The sequence below is a fragment of the Pseudophryne corroboree genome, chromosome 8, assembly GCF_028390025.1.
Source record: "Pseudophryne corroboree isolate aPseCor3 chromosome 8, aPseCor3.hap2, whole genome shotgun sequence".
In the NCBI taxonomy this organism is placed as follows: Eukaryota; Metazoa; Chordata; class Amphibia; order Anura; family Myobatrachidae; genus Pseudophryne; species Pseudophryne corroboree.
Genome location: NC_086451.1, coordinates 178,657,438 through 178,673,338, shown reverse-complemented (window position 1 = coordinate 178,673,338; position 15,901 = coordinate 178,657,438). Strand labels below are relative to the sequence as shown.

The window sequence follows — 15,901 nt, the reverse complement described above, 5'->3', positions numbered from 1 at the left end:
CTGCGCATGCGTACGCTCTCCCGTGCGTGCGCATACTCACAGTCGCGGGCACCCGCAGGCGCACGGTATGCGTATTTACGGTAGAGTTTATGTGATCGTAGCGTGCGACTCAATCGTTACATATTTTCAGTAATAATGTATTTTGTAGATCATGGTCCCTTTGATAGATTCGGAAAGTTTAGTTAACATAGCATGTTCCTGAACAGAGAGATCCCTCTTTGTATTGTACGAAGGGTCTAACAGGGGTCATACAGTAGTGTTTGGTACCCATCGGAAGAGTATTTAAATAGCAATATTCCGGTGTTGGTTTGGAGCGGATTAGTCGCTCGTGCGAATAGTTATGGACATAAGAAGTTTATGTCCATTTACTATTATTTGTTCTTACTTAGTCATGCGGCGGGAAACCCAGTATCCCACCCACCTGAACAGTTGGAAACAGTCACAGCCCACCTGTATGAATCAACCTATGACCTTTTGTTATAATGCGAAGCCGAATTCCTGTGTCCAATGAACAATGAGATTGTAGGGACCATTGAATTGTATTGTGTGTGGAGCATAAATAAGACAAGCCTGTGGCATCCAGCACTCACTTCTCTTCAAACGGTTCTCATTGCTGATAATCGGGAGCTGGATGTCCAGAGGCGCTTGCGATCGTTTCCCCTTGTGCGTAAGTTTTCTCCGCAATCATATTGTCTTGATGTTATTGTAAGCCATCTCTCTCTCCTCTCTTTTTCCCTTATTTTCCCTTGATTGTATTGTATGGTATTTCCTGTGTAGTTATTTGGTTAGTTAGTCTATGTTATATTGTAGTGTATGCTTTGTAATGTGATTCTTTTGCAAGTATAATAGTCATAATACATACAATAGGTTTTGGACCCTAAGCCCAGGTATCTGTGTATTTCTTATAGTGTTAAGTATTCCCTGAGCGTCGGTGACGCCCAAGCAGCTTTGTAGTTAATCAGGTTACACCAGGTTGCATTTACACTCTATCACCACACTAAGGTTTACTGTATATTTCGTTGTTAAAGGTATAGATATAAAGGTTTAACGTTATAAGCGTCTGCAATAGCGTGCCTGCCTGTGATCTCTGGGCCGTAAGCGAACGTGACGCTTGAGCGTCTCGACTACGGTTGAGCGATCGTTACGCAACTTGCGTACCCTTACGGTACTTCTTACGTAGATAGCGTACAGTGTTCTTAGACCTCTTAAAGGGTAATATATAAGATAAATATTTAGCTTTATCACAAAAAAAATGCATATAGCAGAGGATAGTTTCAATCTGCCTACCTCTGGGTAATGGGCCCAGCATGCTTCCATTGCAGTACTCTGCTGCACATGTAAGTGCAAGAGATCCTAAAGCACTCACTCATCATGGGAAAGTACCAATGTGTTTCTTCGTTGGTTGATGGAAGAAACATCTTAAAAAAACTCTCCAGATTATTGACTTTTTAAAGTTTTTCTAGGAAAAGTTTTAGATGTATGCTTATTAGCCTTTGTCAGTATGTACTTTTCGCGAAGTGTCTCTGTGGCGCAATCGGTTAGTGTGTCCGGCTACTAACCAAAAGGTTGGTGGTTCAATCCCACCCAGGGACGTAATTGACCTTGTTATCAGATTTTGGTGATCTTTAAGTAGACAAGTCAAAATTTCAAACCCCCTGTTATGGTGTAGGGCAGGCCTGGCCAACCTGTGGCTCTCCAGATGTAGTGAAACTACACATCCCAGCATGCCCTGCCACAGTTTTAGCATTCCCTAATAGCAAAACTGTGGCAAGGCATGATGGGACTTGTAGTTTTACAACAGCTGGAGAGCCACAGGTTGGCCAGGCCTGGTGTAGGGTACCTGGCCTTCTCTGATGTAATCAGAGTTAGATTTGATTCAGTGATTTAATAAAAACAGCTAGGAAGCACAATTTAGCAGTGGGTTGCAGAGAAAAAGAAATATGCTGGCAAAAAAAATCCAATTGAGTGATTAAACAGCTCTTCATTTTCTGGCTTTATTTTTATGCTAACAAATTTGTTCTTTGAAAAGTGTCCACAAAGCCAAGTCTCTGATTAACACCTTTGTAGGGATGGTTTTTCACCTATTACTAAATTAAACTTGCTTCATTGGAAAGGCAGCAAGATGCATCCTCATTTCAATGTCTACTGAAATAATACAGGTTGACACCAGGAAACATTAACGCCACTGTATCCTTGCTGCTTTCTCATGTGGAAGTCTGTTTAATGTGAAAACAAGGTGATATCTAATTAGCACACAGGTAAGGAATTAAGAAAATCTTTATTTAAGGGTGAAGATGTTTCTCACAAAATCGTTGCCCCAATGCATCATTGAAATTCAAGCTGGAAAGATGATTTTAATATATCACTTGTACATTTTGTATTGCTCTTCTGGTGACAATGTAGTTTGTTTTTGTCAATTACCATTTTAATAATAGGGTAAAGAAAATTAAGTGGATTTTTGAAAGAAAACAATACTGTCAATATACTATTAAAACAAATTAAAATGGTAAAAGTTATTGTACTTTAAGTAAAAATAAAAGAGCCAAAATATCAATCCCAGTTTTGGATTACTTTAATTAACAAAAAAAAAATGCATATAGCAGAGGATAGTTTTAATCTGCCTACCTCTGGGTAATGTGCCCAGCATGATTCCATTGCTGTACTCTGCTGCACATGTAAGTGCAATAGATCATGAAGCACTCACTCATCATGGGAAAGTACCAATGTGTTTCTTCGTTGGTTGATGGAAGAAACATCTTACAAAAACTCTCCAGATTATTGACTTTTTAAAGTTTTTCTAGGAAACGTTTTAGATGAATGCTTATTAGCCTTTGTCAGTATGTACTTTTGCAAAGTGTCTCTGTGGTGCAATCAGTTAGTGTGTATGGCTATTAACCAAAAGGTTGGTGGTTCAATCCCACCCAGGGACGTAATTGACCTTGTTATCAGATTTTGGTGATCTTTAAGTAGACAAGTCAAAATTTCAAACCCCCTCTTATGGTGTAGGGTACCTGGCCTTCTCTGATGTAATCAGAGTTAGATTTGATTCAGTGATTTTATAAAAACAGCTAGGGAGCACAATTTAGCAGTGGGTTGCAGAGAAAAAGAAATATGCTGGCAAAAAAATCCAATTGAGTGATTAAACAGCTCTTCATTTTCTGGCTTTATTTTTATGCTAACAAATTTGTTCTCTGAAAAGTGTCCACAAAGCCAAGTCTCTGATTAACACCTTTGTAAGGATGGTTTTTCACCTATTACTAAATTAAACTTGCTTCATTGGAAAGGCAGCAAGATGCATCCTCATTTCAATGTCTACTGAAATAATACAGGTTGACACCAGGAAACATTAACGCCACTGCATCCTTGCTGCTTTCTCATGTGGAAGTCTGTTTAATGTGAAAACAAGGTGATATCTAATTAGCACACAGGTAAGGAATTAAGAAAATCTTTATTTAAGGGTGAAGATGTTTCTCACAAAATCGTTGCCCCAATGCATCATTGAAATTCAAGCTGGAAAGATGATTTTAATATATCACTTGTACATTTTGTATTGCTCTTCTGGTGACAATGTAGTTTGTTTTTGTCAATTACCATTTTAATAATAGGGTAAAGAAAATTAAGTGGATTTTTAAAAGAAAACAATACTTTCAATATACTATTAAAACAAATTAAAATGGTAAAAGTTATTGTACTTTAATGAAAAATAAAAGAGCAAAAATATCAATCCCAGTTTTGGATTACTTTAATTAACAAAAAAAATGCATATAGCAGAGGATAGTTTTAATCTGCCTACCTCTGGGTTATGGGCCCAGCATGCTTCCATTGCAGTACTCTGCTGCACATGTAAGTGCAATAAATCCTGAAGCACTCACTCATCATGGGAAAGTACCAATGTGTTTCTTCGTTGGTGGATGGAAGAAACATCTTACAAAAACTCTCCAGATTATTGACTTTTTAAAGTTTTTCTAGGAAACGTTTTAGATGAATGCTTATTAGCCTTTGTCAGTATGGACTTTTGCAAAGTGTCTCTGTGGCGCAATCAGTTAGTGTGTACGGCTATAAACCAAAAGGTTGGTGGTTCAATCCCACCCAGGGACGTAATTGACCTTGTTATCAGATTTTGGTGATCTTTAAGTAGACAAGTCAAAATTTCAAACCCCCTCTTATGGTGTAGGGTACCTGGCCTTCTCTGATGTAATCAGAGTTAGATTTGATTCAGTGATTTTATAAAAACAGCTAGGAAGCACAATTTAGCTGTGGGTTGCAGAGAAAAAGAAATATGCTGGCAAAAAAATCCAATTGAGTGATTAAACAGCTCTTCATTTTCTGGCTTTATTTTTATGCTAACAAATTTGTTCTCTGAAAAGTGTCCACAAAGCCAAGTCTCTGATTAACACCTTTGTAGGGATGGTTTTTCACCTATTACTAAATTAAATTTGCTTCATTGGAAAGGCAGCAAGATGCATCCTCATTTCAATGTCTACTGAAATAATACGGGTTGACACCAGGAAACATTAACGCCACTGCATCCTTGCTGCTTTCTCATGTGGAAGTCTGTTTAATGTGAAAACAAGGTGATATCTAATTAGCACACAGGTAAGGATTTAAGAAAATCTTTATTTAAGGGTGAAGATGTTTCTCACAAAATCGTTGCCCCAATGCATCATTGAAATTCAAGCTGGAAAGATGATTTTAATATATCACTTGTACATTTTGTATTGCTCTTCTGGAGACAATGTAGTTTGTTTTTGTCAATTACCCTTTTAATAATAGGGTAAAGAAAATTAAGTGGATTTAAACAAATTAAAATGGTAAAAGTTATTGTACTTCAAGTAAAAATAAAAGAGCAAAAATATCAATCCCAGTTTTGATTACTTAAATTAACAAAAAAAATGCATATAGCAAAGGATAGTTTCAATCTGCCTACCTCTGGGTTATGGGCCCAGCATGCTTCCATTGCAGTACTCTGCTGCACATGTAAGTGCAAGAGATCCTGAAGCACTCACTCATCATGGGAAAGTACCAATGTGTTTCTTCGTTGGTTGATGGAAGAAACATTTTACAAAAACTCTCCAGATTATTGACTTTTTAAAGTTTTTCTAGGGAACGTTCTAGATGTATGCTTATTAGCCTTTGTCAGTAGGGACTTTTTGTGAAGTGTCTCTGTGGCGCAATCGGTTAGTGTGTCCGGTTACTAATCAAAAGGTTGGTGGTTCAATCCCACCCAGGGACATAATTGACCTTGTTATCAGATTTTGGTGATCTTTAAGTAGACAAGTCAAAATTTCAAACCCCCTCTTATGGTGTAGGGTACCTGGCCTTCTCTGATGTAATCAGAGTTAGATTTGATTCAGTGATTTAATAAAAACAGCTAGGAAGCACAATTTAGCAGTGGGTTGCAGAGAAAAAGAAATATGCTGGCAAAAAAAATCCAATTGAGTGATTAAACAGCTCTTCATTTTCTGGCTTTATTTTTATGCTAACAAATTTGTTCTCTGAAAAGTGTCCACAAAGCCAAGTCTCTGATTAACACCTTTGTAGGGATGGTTTTTCACCTATTACTAAATTAAACTTGCTTCATTGGAAAGGCAGCAAGATGCATCCTCATTTCAATGTCTACTGAAATAATACAGGTTGACACCAGGAAACATTAACGCCACTGCATCCTTGCTGCTTTCTCATGTAGAAGTCTGTTTAATGTGAAAACAAGGTGATATCTAATTAGCACACAGGTAAGGAATTAAGAAAATCTTTATTTAAGGGTGAAGATGTTTCTCACAAAATCGTTGCCCCAATGCATCATTGAAATTCAAGCTGGAAAGATGATTTTAATATATCACTTGTACATTTTGTATTGCTCTTCTGGTGACAATGTAGTTTGTTTTTGTCAATTACCCTTTTAATAATAGGGTAAAGAAAATTAAGTGGATTTTTTAAAGAAAACTATACTGTCAATATACTATTAAAACAAATTAAAATGGTAAAAGTTATTGTACTTTAAGTAAAAATAAAAGAGCAAAAATATCAATCCCAGTTTTGATTACTTAAATTAACAAAAAAAAATGCATATAGCAAAGGATAGTTTCAATCTGCCTACCTCTGGGTTATGGGCCCAGTATGCTTCCATTGCAGTACTCTGCTGCACATGTAAGTGCAATAGATCCTGAAGCACTCACTCATCATGGGAAAGTACCAATGTGTTTCTTCATTGGTTGATGGAAGAAACATCTTACAAAAACTCTCCAGATTATTGACTTTTTAAAGTTTTTCTAGGAAACGTTTTAGATGAATGCTTATTAGCCTTTGTCAGTATGGACTTTTGCAAAGTGTCTCTGTGGCGCAATCAGTTAGTGTGTATGGCTATTAACCAAAAGGTTGGTGGTTCAATCCCACCCAGGGACGTAATTGACCTTGTTATCAGATTTTGGTGATCTTTAAGTAGACAAGTCAAAATGTCAAACCCCCTGTTATGGTGTAGGGTACCTGGCCTTCTCTGATGTAATCAGAGTTAGATTTGATTCAGTGATTTTATAAAAACAGATAGGAAGCACAATTTAGCAGTGGGTTGCAGAGAAAAAGAAATATGCTGGCAAAAAAAATCCAATTGAGTGATTAAACAGCTCTTCATTTTCTGGCTTTATTTTTATGCTAACAAATTTGTTCTCTGAAAAGTGTCCACAAAGCCAAGTCTCTGATTAACACCTTTGTAGGGATGGTTTTTCACCTATTACTAAATTAAACTTGCTTCATTGGAAAGGCAGCAAGATGCATCCTCATTTCAATTTCTACTGAAATAATACAGGTTGACACCAGGAAACATTAACGCCACTGCATCCTTGCTGCTTTCTCATGTGGAAGTCTGTTTAATGTGAAAACAAGGTGATATCTAATTAGCACACAGGTAAGGAATTAAGAAAATCTTTATTTAAGGGTGAAGATGTTTCTCACAAAATCGTTGCCCCAATGCATCATTGAAATTCAAGCTGGAAAGATGATTTTAATATATCACTTGTACATTTTGTATTGCTCTTCTGGTGACAATGTAGTTTGTTTTTGTCAATTACCCTTTTAATAATAGGGTAAAGAAAATTAAGTTGATTTTTTAAAGAAAACTATACTGTCAATATACTATTCAAACAAATTAAAATGGTAAAAGTTATTGTACTTCAAGTAAAAATAAAAGAGCAAAAATATCAATCCCAGTTTTGATTACTTAAATTAACAAAAAAAATGCATATAGCAAAGGATAGTTTCAATCTGCCTACCTCTGGGTTATGGGCCCAGCATGCTTCCATTGCAGTACTCTGCTGCACATGTAAGAGCAAGAGATCCTGAAGCACTCACTCATCATGGGAAAGTACCAATGTGTTTCTTCGTTGGTGGATGGAAGAAACATCTTACAAAAACTCTCCAGATTATTGACTTTTTAAAGTTTTTCTAGGAAACGTTTTAGATGAATGCTTATTAGCCTTTGTCAGTATGTACTTTTGCAAAGTGTCTCTGTGGTGCAATCAGTTAGTGTGTACAGCTATAAACCAAAAGGTTGGTGGTTCAATCCCACTCAGGGACGTAATTGACTTTCTTATCAGATTTTGGTGATCTTTAAGTAGACAAGTCAAAATTTCAAACCCCCTCTTATGGTGTAGGGTACCTGGCCTTCTCTGATGTAATCAGAGTTAGATTTGATTCAGTGATTTTATAAAAACAGCTAGGAAGCACAATTTAGCAGTGGGTTGCAGAGAAAAAGAAATATGCTGGCAAAAAAAATCCAATTGAGTGATTAAACAGCTCTTCATTTTCTGGCTTTATTTTTATGCTAACAAATTTGTTCTCTGAAAAGTGTCCACAAAGCCAAGTCTCTGATTAACACCTTTGTAGGGATGGTTTTTCACCTATTACTAAATTAAACTTGCTTCATTGGAAAGGCAGTAAGATGCATCCTCATTTCAATGTCTACTGAAATAATACAGGTTGACACCAGGAAACATTAACGCCACTGCATCCTTGCTGCTTTCTCATGTAGAAGTCTGTTTAATGTGAAAACAAGGTGATATCTAATTAGCACACAGGTAAGGAATTAAGAAAATCTTTATTTAAGGGTGAAGATGTTTCTCACAAAATCGTTGCCCCAATGCATCATTGAAATTCAAGCTGGAAAGATGATTTTAATATATCACTTGCACATTTTGTATTGCTCTTCTGGTGACAATGTAGTTTGTTTTTGTCAATTACCCTTTTAATAATAGGGTAAAGAAAATTAAGTGGATTTTTTAAAGAAAACTATACTGTCAATATACTATTAAAACAAATTAAAATGGTAAAAGTTATTGTACTTTAAGTAAAAATAAAAGAGCAAAAATATCAATCCCAGTTTTGATTACTTAAATTAACAAAAAAAATGCATATAGCAAAGGATAGTTTCAATCTGCCTACCTCTGGGTTATGGGCCCAGCATGCTTCCATTGCAGTACTCTGCTGCACATGTAAGTGCAAGAGATCCTGAAGCACTCACTCATCATGGGAAAGTACCAATGTGTTTCTTCGTTGGTTGATGGAAGAAACATCTTACAAAAACTCTCCAGATTATTGACTTTTTAAAGTTTTTCTAGGAAACGTTCTAGATGTATGCTTATTAGCCTTTGTCAGTATGTACTTTTTGCAAAGTGTCTCTGTGGCGCAATCGGTTAGTGTGTCCGGCTACTAACCAAAAGGTTGGTGGTTCAATCCCACCCAGGGACGTAATTGACCTTGTTATCAGATTTTGGTGATCTTTAAGTAGACAAGTCAAAATTTAAAACCCCCTGTTATGTTGTAGGGTACCTGGCCTTCTCTGATGTAATCAGAGTTAGATTTGATTCAGTGATTTTATAAAAACAGCTAGGAAGCACAATTTAGCAGTGGGTTGCAGAGAAAAAGAAATATGCTGGCAAAAAAAATCCAATTGAGTGATTAAACAGCTCTTCATTTTCTGGCTTTATTTTTATGCTAACAAATTTGTTCTCTGAAAAGTGTCGACAAAGCCAAGTCTCTGATTAACACCTTTGTAGGGATGGTTTTTCACCTATTACTAAATTAAACTTGCTTCATTGGAAAGGCAGCAAGATGCATCCTCATTTCAATTTCTACTGAAATAATACAGGTTGACACCAGGAAACATTAACGCCACTGCATCCTTGCTGCTTTCTCATGTGGAAGTCTGTTTAATGTGAAAACAAGGTGATATCTAATTAGCACACAGGTAAGGAATTAAGAAAATCTTTATTTAAGGGTGAAGATGTTTCTCACAAAATCGTTGCCCCAATGCATCATTGAAATTCAAGCTGGAAAGATGATTTTAATATATCACTTGTACATTTTGTATTGCTCTTCTGGTGACAATGTAGTTTGTTTTTGTCAATTACCCTTTTAATAATAGGGTAAAGAAAATTAAGTTGATTTTTTAAAGAAAACTATACTGTCAATATACTATTCAAACAAATTAAAATGGTAAAAGTTATTGTACTTCAAGTAAAAATAAAAGAGCAAAAATATCAATCCCAGTTTTGATTACTTAAATTAACAAAAAAAATGCATATAGCAAAGGATAGTTTCAATCTGCCTACCTCTGGGTTATGGGTCCAGCATGCTTCCATTGCAGTACTCTGCTGCACATGTAAGTGCAAGAGATCCTGAAGCACTCACTCATCATGGGAAAGTACCAATGTGTTTCTTCGTTGGTGGATGGAAGAAACATCTTACAAAAACTCTCCAGATTATTGACTTTTTAAAGTTTTTCTAGGAAACGTTTTAGATGAATGCTTATTAGCCTTTGTCAGTACGTACTTTTGCAAAGTGTCTCTGTGGTGCAATCAGTTAGTGTGTACGGCTATAAACCAAAAGGTTGGTGGTTCAATCCCACTCAGGGACGTAATTGACCTTGTTATCAGATTTTGGTGATCTTTAAGTAGACAAGTCAAAATTTCAAATCCCCTCTTATGGTGTAGGGTACCTGGCTAAAAACAGCTAGGAAGCACAATTTAGCAGTGGGTTGCAGAGAAAAAGAAATATGCTGGCAAAAAAATCCAATTGAGTGATTAAACAGCTCTTCATTTTCTGGCTTTATTTTTATGCTAACAAATTTGTTCTCTGAAAAGTGTCCACAAAGCCAAGTCTCTGATGAACACCTTTGTAAGGATGGTTTTTCACCTATTACTAAATTAAACTTGCTTCATTGGAAAGGCAGCAAGATGCATCCTCATTTCAATGTCTACTGAAATAATACAGGTTGACACCAGGAAACATTAACGCCAATGCATCCTTGCTGCTTTCTCATGTGGAAGTCTGTTTAATGTGAAAACAAGGTGATATCTAATTAGCACACAGGTAAGGAATTAAGAAAATTTTTATTTAAGGGTGAAGATGTTTCTCACAAAATCGTTGCCCCAATGCATCATTGAAATTCAAGCTGGAAAGATGATTTTAATATATCACTTGTACATTTTGTATTGCTCTTCTGGTGACAATGTAGTTTGTTTTTGTCAATTACCATTTTAATAATAGGGTAAAGAAAATTAAGTGGATTTTTGAAAGAAAACAATACTGTCAATATACTATTAAAACAAATTAAAATGGTAAAAGTTATTGTACTTTAAGTAAACATAAAATAGCTAACATATCAATCCCAGTTTTGGATTACTTTAATTAACAAAAAAAATGCATATAGCAGAGGATAGTTTCAATCTGCCTACCTCTGGGTTATGGGCCCAGCATGCTTCCATTGCAGTACTCTGCTGCACATGTAAGTGCAAGAGATCCTGAAGCACTCACTCATCATGGGAAAGTACCAATGTGTTTCTTCGTTGGTTGATGGAAGAAACATCTTACAAAAACTCTCCAGATTATTGACTTTTTAAAGTTTTTCTAGGAAACGTTCTAGATGTATGCTTATTAGCCTTTGTCAGTATATATTTTTTGCAAAGTGTCTCTGTGGCGCAATCGGTTAGTGTGTCCAGCTACTAACCAAAAGGTTGGTGGTTCAATCCCACCCAGGGACGTAATTGAACTTGTTATCAGATTTTGGTGATCTTTAAGTAGACAAGTCAAAATTTCAAACCCCCTCTTATGGTGTAGGGTACCTGGCCTTCTCTGATGTAATCAGAGTTAGATTTGATTCAGTGATTTTATAAAAACAGCTAGGAAGCACAATTTAGCAGTGGGTTGCAGAGAAAAAGAAATATGCTGGCAAAAAAAATCCAATTGAGTGATTAAACAGCTCTTCATTTTCTGGCTTTATTTTTATGCTAACAAATTTGTTCTCTGAAAAGTGTCCACAAAGCCAAGTCTCTGATTAACACCTTTGTAGGGATGGTTTTTCACCTATTACTAAATTAAACTTGCTTCATTGGAAAGGCAGTAAAATGCATCCTCATTTCAATGTCTACTGAAATAATACAGGTTGACACCAGGAAACATTAACGCCACTGCATCCTTGCTGCTTTCTCATGTAGAAGTCTGTTTAATGTGAAAACAAGGTGATATCTAATTAGCACACAGGTAAGGAATTAAGAAAATCTTTATTTAAGGGTGAAGATGTTTCTCACAAAATCGTTGCCCCAATGCATCATTGAAATTCAAGCTGGAAAGATGATTTTAATATATCACTTGTACATTTTGTATTGCTCTTCTGGTGACAATGTAGTTTGTTTTTGTCAATTACCCTTTTAATAATAGGGTAAAGAAAATTAAGTGGATTTTTTAAAGAAAACTATACTGTCAATATACTATTCAAACAAATTAAAATAGTAAAAGTTATTGTACTTTAAGTAAAAATAAAAGAGCAAAAATATCAATCCCAGTTTTGATTACTTAAATTAACAAAAAAAATGCATATAGCAAAGTATAGTTTCAATCTGCCTACCTCTGGGTTATGGGCCCAGCATGCTTCCATTGCAGTACTCTGCTGCACATGTAAGTGCAAGAGATCCTGAAGCACTCACTCATCATAGGAAAGTACCAATGTGTTTCTTCGTTGGTTGATGGAAGAAACATCTTACAAAAACTCTCCAGATTATTGACTTTTTAAAGTTTTTCTAGGAAACGTTCTAGATGTATGCTTATTAGCCTTTGTCAGTACGTACTTTTTACAAAGTGTCTCTGTGGCGCAATCGGTTAGTGTGTCTGGTTACTAACCAAAAGGTTGGTGGTTCAATCCCACCCAGGGACGTAATTGACCTTGTTATCAGATTTTGGTGATCTTTAAGTAGACAAGTCAAAATTTCAAACCCCCTGTTATGGTGTAGGGTACCTGGCCTTCTCTGATGTAATCAGAGTTAGATTTGATTCAGTGATTTTATAAAAACAGATAGGAAGCACAATTTAGCAGTGGGTTGCAGAGAAAAAGAAATATGCTGGAAAAAAAAATCCAATTGAGTGATTAAACAGCTCTTCATTTTCTGGCTTTATTTTTATGCTAACAAATTTGTTCTCTGAAAAGTGTCGACAAAGCCAAGTCTCTGATTAACACCTTTGTAGGGATGGTTTTTCACCTATTACTAAATTAAACTTGCTTCATTGGAAAGGCAGCAAGATGCATCCTCATTTCAATTTCTACTGAAATAATACAGGTTGACACCAGGAAACATTAACGCCACTGCATCCTTGCTGCTTTCTCATGTGGAAGTCTGTTTAATGTGAAAACAAGGTGATATCTAATTAGCACACAGGTAAGGAATTAAGAAAATCTTTATTTAAGGGTGAAGATGTTTCTCACAAAATCGTTGCCCCAATGCATCATTGAAATTCAAGCTGGAAAGATGATTTTAATATATCACTTGTACATTTTGTATTGCTCTTCTGGTGACAATGTAGTTTGTTTTTGTCAATTACCCTTTTAATAATAGGGTAAAGAAAATTAAGTTGATTTTTTAAAGAAAACTATACTGTCAATATACTATTCAAACAAATTAAAATGGTAAAAGTTATTGTACTTCAAGTAAAAATAAAAGAGCAAAAATATCAATCCCAGTTTTGATTACTTAAATTAACAAAAAAAATGCATATAGCAAAGGATAGTTTCAATCTGCCTACCTCTGGGTTATGGGTCCAGCATGCTTCCATTGCAGTACTCTGCTGCACATGTAAGTGCAAGAGATCCTGAAGCACTCACTCATCATGGGAAAGTACCAATGTGTTTCTTCGTTGGTGGATGGAAGAAACATCTTACAAAAACTCTCCAGATTATTGACTTTTTAAAGTTTTTCTAGGAAACGTTTTAGATGAATGCTTATTAGCCTTTGTCAGTACGTACTTTTGCAAAGTGTCTCTGTGGTGCAATCAGTTAGTGTGTACGGCTATAAACCAAAAGGTTGGTGGTTCAATCCCACTCAGGGACGTAATTGACCTTGTTATCAGATTTTGGTGATCTTTAAGTAGACAAGTCAAAATTTCAAATCCCCTCTTATGGTGTAGGGTACCTGGCTAAAAACAGCTAGGAAGCACAATTTAGCAGTGGGTTGCAGAGAAAAAGAAATATGCTGGCAAAAAAATCCAATTGAGTGATTAAACAGCTCTTCATTTTCTGGCTTTATTTTTATGCTAACAAATTTGTTCTCTGAAAAGTGTCCACAAAGCCAAGTCTCTGATGAACACCTTTGTAAGGATGGTTTTTCACCTATTACTAAATTAAACTTGCTTCATTGGAAAGGCAGCAAGATGCATCCTCATTTCAATGTCTACTGAAATAATACAGGTTGACACCAGGAAACATTAACGCCAATGCATCCTTGCTGCTTTCTCATGTGGAAGTCTGTTTAATGTGAAAACAAGGTGATATCTAATTAGCACACAGGTAAGGAATTAAGAAAATCTTTATTTAAGGGTGAAGATGTTTCTCACAAAATCGTTGCCCCAATGCATCATTGAAATTCAAGCTGGAAAGATGATTTTAATATATCACTTGTACATTTTGTATTGCTCTTCTGGTGACAATGTAGTTTGTTTTTGTCAATTACCATTTTAATAATAGGGTAAAGAAAATTAAGTGGATTTTTGAAAGAAAACAATACTGTCAATATACTATTAAAACAAATTAAAATGGTAAAAGTTATTGTACTTTAAGTAAACATAAAATAGCTAACATATCAATCCCAGTTTTGGATTACTTTAATTAACAAAAAAAATGCATATAGCAGAGGATAGTTTCAATCTGCCTACCTCTGGGTTATGGGCCCAGCATGCTTCCATTGCAGTACTCTGCTGCACATGTAAGTGCAAGAGATCCTGAAGCACTCACTCATCATGGGAAAGTACCAATGTGTTTCTTCGTTGGTTGATGGAAGAAACATCTTACAAAAACTCTCCAGATTATTGACTTTTTAAAGTTTTTCTAGGAAACGTTCTAGATGTATGCTTATTAGCCTTTGTCAGTATATATTTTTTGCAAAGTGTCTCTGTGGCGCAATCGGTTAGTGTGTCCAGCTACTAACCAAAAGGTTGGTGGTTCAATCCCACCCAGGGACGTAATTGAACTTGTTATCAGATTTTGGTGATCTTTAAGTAGACAAGTCAAAATTTCAAACCCCCTCTTATTGTGTAGGGTACCTGGCCTTCTCTGATGTAATCAGAGTTAGATTTGATTCAGTGATTTTATAAAAACAGCTAGGAAGCACAATTTAGCAGTGGGTTGCAGAGAAAAAGAAATATGCTGGCAAAAAAAATCCAATTGAGTGATTAAACAGCTCTTCATTTTCTGGCTTTATTTTTATGCTAACAAATTTGTTCTCTGAAAAGTGTCCACAAAGCCAAGTCTCTGATTAACACCTTTGTAGGGATGGTTTTTCACCTATTACTAAATTAAACTTGCTTCATTGGAAAGGCAGCAAGATGCATCCTCATTTCAATTTCTACTGAAATAATACAGGTTGACACCAGGAAACATTAACGCCACTGCATCCTTGCTGCTTTCTCATGTGGAAGTCTGTTTAATGTGAAAACAAGGTGATATCTAATTAGCACACAGGTAAGGAATTAAGAAAATCTTTATTTAAGGGTGAAGATGTTTCTCACAAAATCGTTGCCCCAATGCATCATTGAAATTCAAGCTGGAAAGATGATTTTAATATATCACTTGTACATTTTGTATTGCTCTTCTGGTGACAATGTAGTTTGTTTTTGTCAATTACCCTTTTAATAATAGGGTAAAGAAAATTAAGTGGATTTTTTAAAGAAAACTATACTGTCAATATACTATTCAAACAAATTAAAATAGTAAAAGTTATTGTACTTCAAGTAAAAATAAAAGAGCAAAAATATCAATCCCAGTTTTGATTACTTAAATTAACAAAAAAAATGCATATAGCAAAGGATAGTTTCAATCTGCCTACCTCTGGGTTATGGGCCCAGCATGCTTCCATTGCAGTACTCTGCTGCACATGTAAGTGCAAGAGATCCTGAAGCACTCACTCATCATGGGAAAGTACCAATGTGTTTCTTCGTTGGTTGATGGAAGAAACATTTTACAAAAATTCTCCAGATTATTGACTTTTTAAAGTTTTTCTAGGAAACGTTCTAGATGTATGCTTATTAGCCTTTGTCAGTATGTACTTTTTGCGAAGTGTCTCTGTGGCGCAATCGGTTAGTGTGTCCGGCTACTAACCAAAAGGTTGGTGGTTCAATCCCACTCAGGGACATAATTGACTTTGTTATCAGATTTTGGTGATCTTTAAGTAGACAAGTCAAAATTTCAAACCCCCTGTTATGGTGTAGGGTACCTGGCCTTTTCTGATGTAATCAGAGTTAGATTTGATTCAGTGATTTAATAAAAACAGCTAGGAAGCACAATTTAGCAGTGGGTTGCAGAGAAAAAGAAATATGCTGGCAAAAAAAATCCAATTGAGTGATTAAACAGCTCTTCATTTTCTGGCTT

General features: G+C 35.7%; 3 non-coding genes across 3 annotated transcripts; all 3 read left to right on the top strand.

Annotated features, from left to right (window-relative positions):
- The first annotated feature begins 1,519 nt into the window (after positions 1-1,519).
- Positions 1,520-1,593, top strand: TRNAS-ACU (transfer RNA serine (anticodon ACU)). Its single transcript has one exon. It is a non-coding gene; the product is annotated as a tRNA-Ser (tRNA).
- A 7,072-nt stretch (positions 1,594-8,665) lies between these two features.
- On the top strand, positions 8,666-8,739 carry TRNAS-ACU (transfer RNA serine (anticodon ACU)). The gene has a single exon. It is a non-coding gene; the product is annotated as a tRNA-Ser (tRNA).
- A 3,389-nt stretch (positions 8,740-12,128) lies between these two features.
- Positions 12,129-12,202, top strand: TRNAS-ACU (transfer RNA serine (anticodon ACU)). Its single transcript has one exon. It is a non-coding gene; the product is annotated as a tRNA-Ser (tRNA).
- The last annotated feature ends 3,699 nt before the right edge of the window (positions 12,203-15,901 follow it).